This window comes from Scyliorhinus canicula, chromosome 3, assembly GCF_902713615.1.
Source record: "Scyliorhinus canicula chromosome 3, sScyCan1.1, whole genome shotgun sequence".
NCBI lineage: Eukaryota > Metazoa > Chordata > Chondrichthyes > Carcharhiniformes > Scyliorhinidae > Scyliorhinus > Scyliorhinus canicula.
The window spans coordinates 98,398,033-98,414,751 of record NC_052148.1 but is presented as its reverse complement, the minus strand read 5'-3'; the positions used below and the strand labels follow the sequence as shown (position 1 = coordinate 98,414,751).

The following is a 16,719-nucleotide window of genomic DNA, read 5'->3' as shown; positions in this document are numbered from 1 at the left end:
AAGGCAATACTGCAAATACTGAAAGAGTTTGGAACCTTCTCAGGCTACAAACTTAACCTGGGTAAAAGCGAGTGAACCCAAACAGGGGAGAGACAGAGCTGGAAGGGCTCCCGGTCAAAATGGCCCAGATCAGATTCCATTACCTGGGGAACCAGATAGCCAGAGACTGGACACAGATCCACAAGCGGAACCTGACCAGCCTGGTGGAGGAAGCAAGAAAAGACCTTCAATGGTCGGGCTCACTCCCACTCTCCCTGGTGGGAAGAGTGCAGACGATCAAGATGAACGCACTGCCAAGGTTCCTCTTCCTGTTTAGATCCATCCCGATCTTAATTCCCAAGGCCTTTTTCCAAAATATAGACAGTCTAATCATTGCGTTTGTATGGCGGGGGTGGGGGGCAAGAACCCGAGAATTCCAAAACTGACACTGCAAAGAAGGAAAATCAAAGGGGGCTTGGCCTTACCAAACTTACAATACTACCACTAGGCAGCAACAGCAGAAAGAGTGAGGGGATGGGTACAAGAACCCGGCACACCTGGGAAGAGGCTTCCTGCAAAGGAACGACCCACTGGGCCCTGGCCACAGCAGCACTCCCATCCTCCTCAACAAGGTACACAATGAGCCCAGCAGTAGCGGCCACGTTGAGAACGTGGACCCAGCTGAGACAACACTTCAGGATAACTAAAACGTCCCTGATGGCCCCCATCTGCAACAATCAGATTCCCCCAAACATCCTAGATACCACATTCAAAAGATGGAGGCGTGACGGGGGCACACTGACGGTCAGGAACTTCTATGTAGGGCGCAGACTGGCGACACTGGACGAACTGACGAGGAAGTGGAAACTAGCAAGAGGACAGGAATTGAGACACCGCCAAATAAAACACTTGCTCCACAAAGAGACAGTAGGGTACCCCGGGGCCCATAAGCCACACTACTAGAGGACGTGATAGGCACAAGCAGTGAGAAGGGGGGGGACTATGTGGGAAAATATACGGACAGCTACTACATAGAGTTGAAACACCACTGGATGTGCCGAGACAAAAATGGGAGGACGAACTAGGGACAGAGGTCCTGTGGGGACTCTGGAGCGAAGCACTGAACAGGGCTAACTCCACTTCCTCCTGCGCAAGGCTAAGACTAATGCAGCTCAAAGTGGTGCACAGAGCGCATCTGACCAGAACCCGAATGAGCAGGTTCTTCCCAGAGGTCGAGGATAAGTGTGAGCCGTGCCAGAGAGGCCCGGCCAACCACACCTACCTCTTTTGGGCTTGTCCCAAACTGCTGGGTTCTGGACAGCCTGCACCAAGGCAATGTTCAGGGTTGTGGGGGTAAGGGTGAAGCCATGCCCAATATTGGCAATCTTCAGGGTGTCAGAGCAGCCAGAGCTACACGTGGGGAAGGGGACCAACGCCCTTGCTTTCACTTCTCTAATCTCACGCCGGAGAATCCTGCTCGGCTGGCGATCGGCAGCACCGCCCAAAGCTGCAGACTGGCTCACTGACCTCTCGGAATTTCTTCATTTGGAGAAAATTAAGCATGCCATCCGAGGATTGGAGGAAGGCTTCCTGGATACTTGGGGGCAGTTTGGCAGCTGCTCCAAAACCTGTTCGAGGCCAGCAACGAGGAGTAAGCCAAGAATAAAAACCAAGATAGATGAGGAACCAAAGGACTGCACAACGTGGGGTTGGGGTGAAGGGGTGGGGGGCGACGGAAGGAAGATGTGGAAACCACAAGAGAAGACGAGGGAGGGAGAGGGGGAGGGAGAGAGCAGAAAAAACACAGCTAAAACCAAAGGAGAAGGGGGAGGAAATATAGACCGATCCAGAGGGCAGCGAAATGTGCATAGGGTCAGTTGAATGAAGGACAAAATAAACCTATCTGCACAATAAAGTAAATTAGCGCAGGCAAGAAAAATGTAATGTATACATACACAACTGTTTATAAATATGAGAAATGCCAATAAAAAGATTTTTTTTTAAATAAATAAATTGCCCCATATTTAGAAAGAAAATAATCAGAAAATTAAACCAGGCAGCTTGTTATTTATTTTGTTCATCTGGAACAGGTGTAATGTGTATACATACTCTTTCTGTCTGCAATGAACAAAGTCCTGTGTGTTAATAGATGTAGCCTCCATTACATGCAATTACATCATACTGAGCCCGACTGATAATCTTCAGTGTTAGTGTGATTTCTAGCACACTGAGGATTATTTGGCAAATTTTGTTCAATCGTGGAATCATATCTACTGTTGGGCACTTAGTCAGGTGAGACAAAGGGTGAAAATCCTGCCGTTGATTTCTCACAGAATTTTGAGCCTCTTAAAGAAAAGTTATTTTCCCCACATGAATCAAACTGCGCTCTTGGTGCCCTTCTACAGACCACTCGCCCTGGGGAAATGTAATCACTGCAATCTCTAGGGATCTCCATACAAACACCTCCCCAGCATTTGTTCCAGATCCATTGGAGGGCATGGCAGCATGAAAGCCTGCACCTAGATTTTTTGAGGTGTACTAGATGGAGTGCTGCAGAAGTGGGATATCCTGTACCTGTACTCCAGGAATCAGCCCACCAGAAAGGTGGCCACCCCACCTGGGAGGCAATAGCTGCATTGATGGGTGCCAGCTCTCTCCAGAAAAGGAGAGGGCAGCAGTGCAGGAAGATAATGACTTACCTTCTTTGCATGGCCAGTGTAAGCCTGACCCCTCCAGTCTCTCACTGCGTCCCCTCACCCACAAACTCCAAGGTGATCTCTCAGCCAGGCACCTTGTTGGTTTCCCCCATGCGACGAGACCTTCTTTCTCCCCACATAGTGCTCACCTCAGTATCAAATCTCTTCCTCACATCCCTGTTCCCGTTTCTCAACCATCTGAATTGGCAGGAATACCGCCTACACGCTCCCCATCTGTGTCTCCACAGGACAAACTCGAGTACAATCAGCGTGAGAGGACACAGCCACCCGGTGGCATGCGGAAGCTCCACAACCTCACCCTGCATGATGAAAGAGCCCTTGAGCTGGCTGGGGAAGAGCCTGACCATGATTGTGCTGATAGTGAAATGGAAGCAGCGAGCAAAAGGTGAGAACATTGAGGATACACAGTTATTCCTAAAACCTTATGAGTGTAAATATGTTGTATCATTTATTCCCCGGTGATGTACTAATCCATCTCCCTTCCCTTGCAGGGCCATCAGGAAAGCAACCCGGACCATCCTCGTGCCCCCTGGAATCAACAGAACTGAGCAGTTCAGTTGGGGACTTCTTGGATATAACCATTGAAGAGACATTACAGCTATTACTATTTGGCATGTTCTGGATCACTTTCTGGTGAGCGCCTCACAGCTATGATCCACAGCAGGCAGAGGCAGGGACGTTTCAGGGACACAGAACTTGGAAGGATTGCAGGGGCCCTGAATACTTCTCAGCCCCAGACTGGCGGTTTGCTCCTGCAACTGCAAAAGCAGAGTCGCGAGCATCAAGAAAGGATTACAGCTTCCCTCTTTGGACTGCAAGGTCAACTGGAGGGGTCCCATAGGTTCCTGTTCAAGGAGATGGTGGCATCACTCCAACGCAACGTGGTCAACACTTTGAGGGTGGCATCTGCAGTGGATATAACCTTGTTATAGGAGATGCACTCCATGGCGGTGGGATGTCCGATCCAGCTCATCACATCCGTGATTGAGAACATGAGCTCCATGGTGCAGGGCTTCACTGCCTCTGCTGGTCTGCTATCTGGCTTCCGGGGAGGCCTCTGGTACGAGGGTCCTCTGTTTGTGGGAGGTTCCTCTGATATGGAGAGGGGGGTCTCGGTTATGGGGGAAGAGGGTCAGGTCACACTTGTACTGGGGGTGATCCAGCGAATCACATGGTGGGGAAGGGGGGGGGGGGGGAATTGCGTTGCAGCAACAGAAGGAGGGCCAGTCACCAGACCTCGCTAGCAGGTCGCCCGCTCAAAATAGCAACCCGATAGCGGGATTCGTGAGGGAATCCCTTGCAATCCTCGTCAGGCGTAAATTTACATGGCAAGGGTCAGTGAATCACCTCCAGGTACCATTCCCAGCACGAGAGCAAATCAGAGACGATTCATACCTGGCGGGAGAACAGTCTCCCAAACAGAGAATCCAGCCTATCATCTGCACAGTCTTATAAATAACTGATGGGATATCTTCCTGCCAAATTATCAATATTGCATGATGATGTTAAAGTAAAATTAGTACTCTCTGGTTTGTTTAATAGTCATGGTGGGATTACCTATTGGGCACACACACAAAGGAAGACTGCATTATATCATTGCAGCTCTCAATATTAATGACCCTGCATTTATAACACCCATTGCTGGCATCTGGTTATCATTTTACTTGGATTACTTTGTGAATTGATTGGTAAACCTTGAAAGAGGAAAAAAATATCATTCATGATTGAGGGGGAGGGTTAAAGTGGGGTGAAATAAGGAGAAGCACTGGGACCCATGATTTCTCTCCCTGGCCCTGCTGCTACCACAGTCGTTAGGATATAGTTAAAGGGCTGGAACTCAAATTGGAGATAGAATGCAGAAATTGCAGTTGTAGGGCGGGACGTGGCACAGTAATTAGCACTGCTGCCTTGGGCGCTGAGAACCCGGGTTCGATCCCGGCCCTTGGTCACTATCCGTGTGGAGTTTGCACATTCTCCCATTGTCTGTGTAGGTCCCATCCACACAACCCAAAGATGTGCAGGATAGGTGGCCCTTCATTGGGAAAAAAATTTGGTACTCTAAATTTATTTTAAAAAAAGAAATTGCAGTTGTCATCAAACTGGGGATGTGAAATAAAGAAAAGAATAATCATTTATACTGCATCTTTCACGACCCGAGGTGTTTCCGAAGCATTTCACAGATAATTAAGGGCCATGCAGCATGGTGGCACAGTGGTTAGCACTGCTGCCTCACGGCACCGAGGTCCCAGGTTCGATTCTGGCTCTGGGTCACTGTCCGTGTGGAGTTTGCACATTCCCCGCGTTTGCGTGGTTTTCGCCTTCACAACCCAAAGATAGGCAGGGTAGGTGGATTGGCCACGCTAAATTGCCCCTGAATTGGAAAAAATGAATTGGGTACTCCAAATTTTAAAAAATAAACAAATAGAAATTAAGGGCGGGATTTGCCGGCTGTTCACACCGGTGGGTGGGATATTCCGGTCCCATAATGGGGCATGGGTTTCCCGGAAGGGGTGCAGAGAATAGGAAATCCCGTTGACCAACGGCGGGACCAGTAAATCCCCTGCTGGGCTGCCTCCGCCGCTGAAAAACACGCGGCAGGTTGGTCGGTAAATCCTGACCTCCACATTTTTTAAATTTAGCCACTGTTATAATGTAGAGACTAACTCAAAAATACAGAAGTTGATAAGGTTACAAAGATTGCAAACAATGTATGGAGGATCATTTCTAAAGGAATATAACACAAAGGTAAAGGGGTTATTATAAATCCACATAGAATCTTGAATAAACAACAGTCCGAGTATTGCATGCAGTTCTGGTCTGCTTGCTGAAAGAAAAGGTAATGAAGCACTGTCGAAAATATTAACAAAGATTTAATTAGAATTGAGTGGATGCAACTATGAGGACGGACTGAGCAGGCCCAGTCTCTTTTCCCTGCAAAAGAGAAGACTACAAGCTAAATGATAACAAATTGGTTCTGTTACTGGACCCGTAACCCAGAGCCTGGAGTAATGATCCTGACATATGTGGTCAGATTTTGATTCATTCTAAACCAATTTGTTTAACCAGACTTAAAATCAGGCCACATTTGAGTTCAAACCCCAGAAAGGTAGCTGGTGATTTTAAATTCAGGGGCGGCCTGGCGGCACAGTGGTTAGCACTGCTGCCTCACAGCACCAGCGCCCCAGGTTCAATTCAGGCCTGAGGTGACTGTCTGGAGTTTGCACTTTCTCCCCGTGTCTACATGAGCTTCCTCTGGGTGAACAAAGAACAATATAGCACAGGAACAGGCCCTTCGGCCCTCCAAGCCTGTACCGGTCATGATACCAACCTTTGCCAAAACCCTTAGCATTGCCTTGTGCCGTCTCCCTCTCTACCCATACTATCCATTTATTTGTCAAGATGACTTTTGAATGCCATTAATGTATCTGCTTCCACAATCTCCCCTGGCAGCACATTCCAGCCACTCACCACCCTCTGCGTAAAAAAAACTGCCTCGCATATCTCCTCTAAATTTTGCCTTACGGACCTTAAACCTATGCCCCCTGTGACTGACCCCTCCACCCTGGGAAAGAGTGCCTGCCCATACACTCTATCCATGCACCCCATAATCTTGTAGACCTCTCATCAGGTCACCCCTTGACCTCCTTCTTTCTAATGAAAACAGTCAGAGTCTATTCAGCCTCACCACATAGCTAACACCCTCCAGACCAGGCAACATCCTGGTAAACCTCCTCTGCACCCTCTCCAAAGCCTCCACATCCTTCTGGGTGCTCCAGTTTCCTCCCACAGAATAATTTGTGCAGGTTAGGTGGATTGACCATGCTAAAGTGCCCCTTAGTGTCCAAGGACGTGTAAATAACAGGGATGGGGGAGGGATTGGGCTTGGTTGAGGTGCTTTTTCCACACTCCTGGTCCCATCGTTGCCAGGCACAGTGGGGGCCTCTGGCCCTGGTGTCCGTTCCTGCTGCCAGGTGTACCGTCGGCTGGCGCTGCCCTTGCCAGCATTATCCACCGCGGCCCCTGCCCGGCGCCCCCATATTGGATTGGATTGGATTTGTTTATTGTCACGTGTACCGAGGTACAGTGAAAAGTATTTTTCTGCGATCAGCTCAACAGATCATTCAGTACATGGGAAGAAAAGGGAATTAAACAAAATTCAAGAAAATACATAATAGGGCAACACAAGATATACAATGTACTACATAAGCATTGGCATCAAATGAAGCATACAGGGTGTAGGGTTAATGAAGTCAGTCAATAAGAGGGTCATTTAGGAGTCTGGTGACAGTGGGGAAGAAGCTGTTTTTGAGTCTGTTCGTGCGAGTTCTCAGACTTCTGTATCTCCTGCCCGAGGGAAGAAGTTGGAAAAGTGAGTAAGCCGGGTGGGAGGGATCCTTGATTATGCTGCCCAGGCAGCGGGAGGTGTAGATGGTGTCAATGGATGGGAGGCAGGTTCGTATGATAGATTGGGTGGTATTCACGACTCTCTGAAGTTCCTTGCGGTCCTGGGCCGAGCAGTTGCCATACCAGGCTGTGATGCAGCCCAATAGGATGATTTCTATAGTGCATCTGTAGAAGTTGGTAAGGGTTAACATAGAACAGTACAGCACAGAACAGGCCCTTCGGCCCTCGACGTTGTGCCGAGCAATGATCACCCTACTCAAACCCACGTATCCACCCTATACCCGTAACCCAACAACCCCCCCTTAACCTTACTTTTTAGGACACTACGGGCAGTTTACCATGACCAATCCACCTAACCCGCACATCTTTGGACTGTGGGAGGAAACCGGAGCACCCGGAGGAAACCCACGCACACACGGGGAGGATGTGCAGACTCCGCACAGACAGTGACCCAGCCAGGAACTGAACCTGGGACCCTGGAGCTGTGAAGCATTGACGCTAACCACCATGCTACCGTGCTGCCCGCATTGTGGCCGTTAATGTGGACATGCCGAATTTCCTTAGTTTCCTGAGGAAGTATAGGCGCTGTTGTGCTTTCTTGGTGATGGCGTCGACGTGGGTGGACCAGGACAGATTTTTGGTGATGTGCACCCCTAGGAATTTGAAACTGCTCACCATCTCTACCTCGGCCCCATTGATGCTGACAGGAGTGTGTACAGTACTTTACTTCCTGAAGTCAATGACCAGCTCTTTAGTTTTGCTGGCATTGAGGGAGAGATTGGCTACAGTGGCCGTTGCCCTACCGGTGGGTGGAGGCCGGGTTGGGGGAAAAACGGGGGTAGGGGCACCCAACAGCCAGTGTCACTCTGCAGAACCAGGGGCCAAGGTGGTTGGTCAGTGTGGTGTGCAACAAGATAGCTACATTCCAGGCTGCGGTAATGGCGGTCTATGCCTAGTCACCGCCCCAGTCACATGACTGGTCGCCCTAGCCACTTGGCACATTCCCCTGTCACCTCCCCCCCTCCCCCCCCCCCCCCCCCCCCCCCCCCCCCTCCACTCCGGTCCTGGCAGGGCCCCCACACCCCAGCCAGTGACCAGCCTGGCAGCCCATGGTCACACCTCAGTGTCCTCCCTCCTCTCTCTCCCCCACCAGCCACGACAGTTTCACGATTTTCAAAAGCACACATGAACTACGCTGTCGGGACCTCGGCCCATGGTAAGTGGAGAATCATGGAGGCCCCGGAGAATACCTGGTCGGGTCCACTAATGACATTGGAACGTGATCTGATGTATGTATATTCCAGACTGCATTGACGCCGCTGTCGATGGAGAATTGCGATTTGCCGTCAAACTACCGCCTGCTGTGATTATGGCATCGGGACCGATTCTCTGCCCAATAGCGATTTTGGCATCAGGTAACAGAGAATCCCACCCAATGGATTCTATGTTCACAAGAAGCCCTAAATCCTTCTAAATAGTAAACCTGGAATTAAAAATTTAGTATCAGTGTGTACCAAAGGATTGTTGTAAAAACCTATCTGGCTCGAATGTCCTTTAGGGAATTACATCTATTGTCCTGATGTTTTGGAATCTATGTATCTCCAAACACACAGCAATGTGGTTGGCTCTTAACTGCTGGCTGAAATGGCCAAGCAAGCTATGGGACTACCAAGAAGACAGCTCACTACCACTTTCTCAGCGAGCAATTAGGAGTGAACAATAGATACTGGCCTTGCAGAAATTCCCACATCGTGTGAATGAATAAGATAATCAAACTGGGACCTTTAAAATTAAAGTGTTTGATGGGTTCAGAATAAGGGCTACAAATATAAGGCAGTCACTAACAGATCATATAAAGAATTGATGAAGAACTTATTTACACAGTGGTGAAGTATGGTTGAAGCAGATATCATGGATGCATTTTTATTGAGACTTGATGTATTTTTTATAAAAGATGATTCAATTGCAACTTTTAAAAGGGTATTGGATAATTATCTGAGGAGATGTTTGCAGGACTCCGAGGATAAAAGACCGGAGAGTGAGATTAATTAAGTTACTTCTGCAGAGACTCAGAAGGACATGGCAGATGGAATGGTCTCCTTACGGATTGTAACCATTCTATGATTCTATTGTGAGGAAGAATGAAAGAGAGAGGTCCACAAAAAGGGTGGGAAGAGCAGGTAATTATAGCTGGACAAAGGTTCACGTAGAATATAAACATGAGAAAAGACCATATGGGCCCTGTTCCATAGGGCAGAATGTTGAGTGCCTCGCCTGCTGACTGGAGAGCAGATAGGCGACCCATACTGCTTCTTTTCAGGAAGGCCCACTGGACCACAATCAGGCAATCGAATGAGGCCAGCAGCAGGCCACTCTCTGGAACCAAGACACCTGGGGGTGGATGTCTTGCCTACTGGGAACTGCCGGCCTCTAATTGCCCAGCAGCTCTTGTGCTCAAAAGGACAGGTGCCCGAGTCCCAGGATTGTGAATCAATCCAGGCCACAGGCAACAAAGATGGGGGGTATTCGCAGAGTGGGTTTGCGGGGTGATGGGGTTAGCAGCAAGATCAGGGGAGTGGTTCTCAGCAGGCCCCGCACCTTCCCGATGTCTAGTTCCCCCCCATCAGGCACCGAGTTCCAGTACACCACCATGCTGCCTAATTACATACCATTTCCACCTCCAACATTGCCAGAACAGAACATCCACCCATAGACACTCTGCAATGGCAGGTGTTTACCGTGAAAGGAAAAATAGTCTCCTTCGCCATCATTACAGTAAATTAATTTTGAACTGAACTCAAAGCCATTTTTTCGCTACCTATTAGTTAACAGGAAATAAATGAACAATATCTAAAAATTGAAATCAAAAGGGCAATTATGCATTAATACTGTTGAATGGAACATTTCTCAGCAAAGGTGTACATCATATTAAACAGAATTCACTCAAATATACTGTAGAATATTGTAAAACTTTATCTTAATCATACAAGACATTAATCATTGTTCAGTTATACAACTGAAGGGTTGACCTCATTACTTTCTTTAAATGTCACACTCCACCAGATTTTAGAAGTAGCTGTCAAGGTTGCATAAATGTGTCTTTTTCATCTCTGATTTTCGAAGACATTGAGCCTATTCAATATAAAGTTATAATTTCATAAAATATTGAAAGTTTCAGCCACAATTAACCAATTTCTAAAACAAGCCCCCATGTGTCAAATGTACACAACCTGCAATAGAATAAATAACCAGGCAGCAAATCGATCTCTGCATAACGCCCTCTATGAAATGGCACCAATAGCACAAGCCTAACCGTCAAATTAGACAGTCAAACCATGTTGTTCAGATTAAGCTGGTGTTTGGTATAACTTAGGCAGTTTCTGTTTTGTCAGTTCTCTTCAGCTTCCAACACAATGTTAAATCAATTGTACTTGACTGAGACAATAAAACGCGCAGGCCAGTAAACTCGATCACAAAACACATTCAAAGTGTATCAAATTGTTTTTGACTTAATTACACTCATGTGAATTACACTTTGTTAATTATTAACAAATATAATTCAGCTCATTCTCTATTCACACTTGAACTGTAATGTTGGTCCAAAGAGATCTGCCCTCCCACTTACGTGGTAATTACAGTGTAAATGCAGCCCGAATTCAGGAAGGGCCACTATCTGATACTGGTAGCAAGCTGATTGAAACTCCTCTCACTTCATTTTACTTGTGAATCAGTTCAACCTAAGCATCTACCTTACACTCCAAAATTAGCATTGGTGTAAAGAAATAAAAGCTTTGCATTGATGGAATGCATAATGACAATCAGAAAACAATTTGTATAGAATCCAAATACGGAGAGTTAAGACAATTTTAAATCCAACGCAGGCAGCAAAGACCGATATTTAAAAGCATCAATAACTTTTTAATTAAATGATGCAGCATTCTTGTGAAGACTGAAAATTCATTTCAATGTTGAAAATTAACCACCATACATATAATCAGCATGAAAGAATTTAATTTCACAAAATAAGGTGGCCACCTTTAGTTCAGTTGTGTTCGGTGCTATTTTCGGAATTGACTTTTCTAAATGCTTGCAAAATCATAAATGCTGAATTAATTAATTCTGTAAATTCAACTAATCTGCTCCAATTTACTTATGCTAAATGAATGTCATTTTTGTTCAGAAGAACAATAATTAAATTTAAGGTAATACCCGAGAAGCAAATTCAAACTGGTAAATATGAGAAAACTTCCATACATTTACACGATGTTAATTTCTATTAAGACCAACTTTTTGGGCAAGAAAATCTTAAATTACAGGGATTTCCAGGTCATTCCATTTTACTCTATTTGAAGCACAGTTACATAAAAGGGATGAAAATTGGCCTCAGCAGTACATTTAAAGCTTCCCATGTGTCATTTCAATGCATTTGTCAACCCAGTTTATTTGAATATGCTGGTGTGGATTTTACATGTTAATGAAGAATAACACATAAATTGAGAAACTGCTCCTCCACAAGCTACACTATTGGGAACCCTGCAGAGAATCTAACCACCTCCCGTTAACGCTCAGTGGGGTCACTATTGCCGAATCCCCCACTATCAACATCCTCAGGGTTACCATTGACCAGAAATGTAACTGGATTAGCTATATTTGGGTCAAAATCCTGAAACACCCTTCCAAACAGCATTGTGAATGCACTTTTACCACATGAACTGCAGCGGTTCAAGAAGGCAGCTCACTACCACCTTCTCAAGGGCAATTAGGGATGGACAATAGAAATGCTGGCTTTGCAGTGATGCCCACATCCCATTAACACATTTTTAAAAATATATAAATACAGTGGTTACAAGAGCAAGTCAGAGGCTGGGAATTCTGCATCGAGGTAACTCACCTGACCCCCCCCCGACCTACCCAAAAGTCTGTCCACCATCTGCAAGGTCCAAGTCAGGAATGTAATGGAATACTCTCCACTTGCCTGGATGAGTGCAGCTCTAACAACACTTAAGCTCAACACCATCCAGGACAAAGCAGCCTCTTGATCATTCACCACGTTAAAGATCCACTCCCTCTACCACAGGTGTGCAATGACAGCAGTGCCTACCATCTACAAGATGCACTGCAGCAATCCACAAAAGCACCCCCAACAGCACCTTCTAAATACGACCTCTAACACCTAAAAGGCCAAGGGAAGCAAATGCATTGGAACACTACCACCTGCAATTAACCTCCAAATCACATCAATTATCACTTGGGACCATATTATCATTCCTTCACTGTCATTAGATCAAAACTGTGGCCCTCCCTAATAGCACTGTGGATGTACCTACACCACATGGGTTCAGCGGCACAAAAGGCATCTCACCACCAGCTTATCAAGGGCAAATGAGGATGGGCAATAAATGCTGGTCTAGCTAGTGATGCCCACGTCCCATGAAATAATTAATTTTTAAAAGCCTTTTACACTGAGAGTTGGGTTGTTGCTCCTAATGCAGGTAGCTTGAGTCATGAAATTTCCTAACTTGACAGATCCGTCTTTGTTTAAAGGACCAATGAGACCCAATTTTCACTGTGGTGACACAATGTGAGATCGAGTCAGTCCCACCAAACACGGAAGTAGATCATTAGTAGCAGTCATGTGTGTGAGACGAGTGCTGAAGCAGACTGGCGAAGGCCTGCCGCACTTCTATTGAACTTTTTCCCAGTTGTTTAGAAACTATTAAGCCCTTTAGCCCTCACCTACATCCAATGGCTCCAACATGCCAACTCGTCCTCTGACCTTCCAAAACGCTACCATACCAGCTCATGTCCCGACTCACACTCCATGTCCCCCCCCTTTATATCCCCATGCCACCATCATTCCAATTCATGCTCCCCCCACTCATGACATGCCTCTTCATATTCCCCATCTCACCTCCATAGCCATACACTCAGTAATCACAATGGATAGATCTCAGGAGCCATGTGGAGATGAAAAATTAACTTCTTTCAACCTAATACAGCTCTCTCACTCACACTCCAGCTAGTTAAAATACTCCATCCATGAATCTCATTCAAAGTTTTTAAATATCTTCAACTGGTTAATCTCTTACAAAAGAAACAAATTTCTATTCATACCCCGGATATAAGACGGTTAATTGTTGAATAGCCTCTTTATATTTCAAACTGTGAACTCAGAAGATCTTGGTGATATTGTTGTAGCATTTCAACCTCAGCCAAGCATTCATAATGACATAATAATAATAGTCTTTTGGGAATGCCAACAATACCATTGTTGAAACTATATAAAGAGATGGGTTTTCTAAACTGCAATGAAACACATGTCAACCAATGCAATTCAGCAGAGGTTTTTTTTTAAACTTTACATGACAGCTTCAGGCTGTTTTTCTTTCCATATTTAAGGATTGGCGAATTTAAAATGAATTAAGCTGAGACATTTGATTTGGTCTTTTGAGTGTTACATCAATTTGTGACTTCTTACCCCGTCAACAAAATATGATCCGTTTTAAATGGGGCAGAACTTCCACATTTGGGTCACATGTACCATTTTTTAAAGTCCGCAGAATCTTCACAATTCCCTTTTGTCTCATTGCAACAACTCTTGAAAAGGTTATACCTTGTTGAATGAGATGCAACAGGTGCCGTAATTCTCCAGCTGTTGGGATTTTCTTTTCCCGTTAGCAGCACACCCCCCGCCTGCAGGTTTCCCGGCAGTGTGGGGTGGCTTCAATGGGATATGCTATTGACGAGCAGCCGGAGGAGAGAATCCTGCCACCAGCGAGTGGCACACCACCGAGAAACACATGAAATGAAAAATGAAAATCGCTTATTGTCACGAGTAGGCTTCAATGAAGTTACTGTGAAAAGCCCCTAGTCGCCACATTCTGGCGCCTGTCCGGGGAGGCTGGTACGGGAATCGAACAGTGCTGCTGGTCTGCTTGGTCTGCTGCAAAAGCCAGCGATTTAGCTGAGTGAGCTAAACCAGCCCCTATGGCTGGGGGACCAGAGAATCCTGCCCGGAGTTTCTAATAGCATGCATGCCAAGTTTATAATAATAGTTAAGTGCCCTCACTGACCCTGAAAAAACTAATTTCATATTTGTGGAATGTCAGATGTTCCAATAGAATAAAGAATTCCACATATATTTAAAACAATCATTTCTTAAGAGTTTATTTATATAAATCATTTTGTTTTTTCAAACCAATTATAACCATTAAATTCGATATCTGAAAACTTAAATTAAAAAAAGTGAAGGATTAATGTTATTAAATCCTTGTATGCTGTCTGTGGGAACACTTCAATGTGATTTACTCAGCATTACTACTGCTGCATGCCTGGAGTTCACCTAGGCTTGGTGTCAGATTTAAACTGCCAGCAGGGAGGGGGGAGATCTACCCCTCAGAAATTGCTAGATTTGTGTGGGAAACTTTCCAGGAGGTCAGTAATGAGCACTATCTATTGCCTTGTCACTGACCACAAAACCTAATTCACTGAAAAAGAGAATTGAGAACGGTTTCTGCCAACACACTGCATAGTGAGCCTTTGGATAATATGTTACAGGATATTAGTTACGACAACAAAAATTAAGAACATCACTATAAAACATGGAATTAAAAAGTAAGTAAAAATGTTAACTTGAAATTCTGACAAGTGATTATTGGAATAATTGAATAAAATACTGACTAAACTGACTACATCTTCGGACTGATTTAGTTAATATTTACGAATCTATTATCCAATAGATCCCTCAATTTGATATTTTGTGCACGGGCATCATATTTTCTTAATTTTGTTCTGTTATTTTAAATACCAAACTTAATTATCAGGACAATGTTACATTTGAGCTTATAAGCAACGTTAGAAATATTCAGAGCTACTGATTGATGTTACAAACGTCCACATGGCAGTATGGCCCAATATATCAGATGTATAATAATTTACTTTTTCTCAAAACCAGATCATGCATGCAATAGAAGCTCTGTGCAGACTGGAGAGAAACAGCTGGTCTAATAAGGAAAATCACCTTATCTAGGGGTCTTTGTGCTTTTATAATGAAGTTATCCATTGGCGTCATCTGAAGATTGACACCGAGCAGACACACGACTTTATGAGCAGATACTTTTAACATTGCTGCTAGACATATTAATTGTATCAAAGTTTCTAGATTTAATGAAAAGCTGTTCTTATTCCTTCACAATCCTAAAACAGTTTTATATTTTTTAAATCTTGTTTTGCCATGTCAACAAAAGTCTCACTCTTTCTATCTCTCATGCACACACTAAACTTGAGTCTACATTTTCCTTCCCATCAATAATTATATGAAGCACAAAATAATCATTGGGCTACACTTTGTTAGAATTCTCCCTTTACCTACCCACAGCCTTAAACCTGCCACCACCAACCCCCCACCCAAACGTTCCCTGCCTAAGACCCCAACTTATCGGTTTCTGAGAATTCCTGCGTCTTCTTCTTTCTCCTCTTGTAGTCCAGCCACTCCCACTAACATGTTCTTTGTACTGCCGGATTGATGGAGCTGCTGGCCAACCCAGAGAGCTGGACTTTCTCCCAGTAAGGAGGGAAGCTCGCCCGCAGTGCATTATGGCTGTGGGGTGGGCTGGCATTGACGTGCTGTACGTCGACTCCCTCCCCAATCCCGTAATATTCAACCTATTGTGTTTCTCACAATACAAGATGATTTCCCCAAAAGGAATATATCCCTTAATTTGATATTTTGTGTACAAGCGTTATATTTTCTTAATTTTCCTCTTCTTAGACAAGTAACTTATTTTTCTTCAGACTCCCAAGTCTTTTCTTTAAAATTTAGAGTATCCAATTAATTTTTTCCAATTAAGGGGCAATTTAGCGTGGCCAATCCACCTACTCTGCACATCTTTGGGTTGTGGGGGTGAAAACAATGCAAACACGGGGAAAATGTGTAAACTCCACACAGTGACCCAGAGCCGGGATCGAACTTGGGACCTCAGCGCCGTGAGGCAGAAATGCTAACCACTGCGCCATCGTGCTGCCTCTTTCAGACTCCCAAGATACAGGTGAGAGTGTGCCCGGCTTAGTCTATTTTCCCCATGCTAATTGTGGGCAAAATAAGAAATAGACATCAACAATGATAAAATATGTTGCTCTGGCCATTAAACTGCATGGTGTGACCGATCTATCAAAATACCACTTTCCAAAAGGAATTTCTTTGAGGACAGGTTAAAGAAAAGTATATTGAGGTTAAAGGACACTGTAATGTAATTGAAGGTAGCCATCATGTTTTGACAGAACTTGATAAACACCAATGTTACGAACAAAAATTGAAAGATGACTTGAAAAACACTCATTATCAATCAATTTTTGAAAGAAAATTGCCTTTTGCTTTTCTTTGCTATTTTATAAGCATTACACGTCAGACTTTCTATTTACTTCTTCAAACTGATTAGCTAATGCTAAATTCTTTGGACTCCAAGTTACATGTTCAGTGGATCATCAGTACGCAAGATTTCATTCACTAGTTAAGGTGGAGAAAGGGGGCGAGGGGAAAGAACAATGTGTGCCTCTCCTTACAACAGCAAAGTAGATCCACTCTATTTAGTTACAGCATCAGCCATAACACATCATAAAC

General features: G+C 44.9%; 1 protein-coding gene across 3 annotated transcripts in view; it reads right to left on the bottom strand.

Moving 5' to 3' along the window:
• The window catches only part of rab3c (RAB3C, member RAS oncogene family), a 214,020-nt gene that overhangs the window by 179,745 nt on the left and 17,556 nt on the right, over positions 1-16,719 (bottom strand). The gene's annotated exons all lie outside the window — the stretch shown is intronic.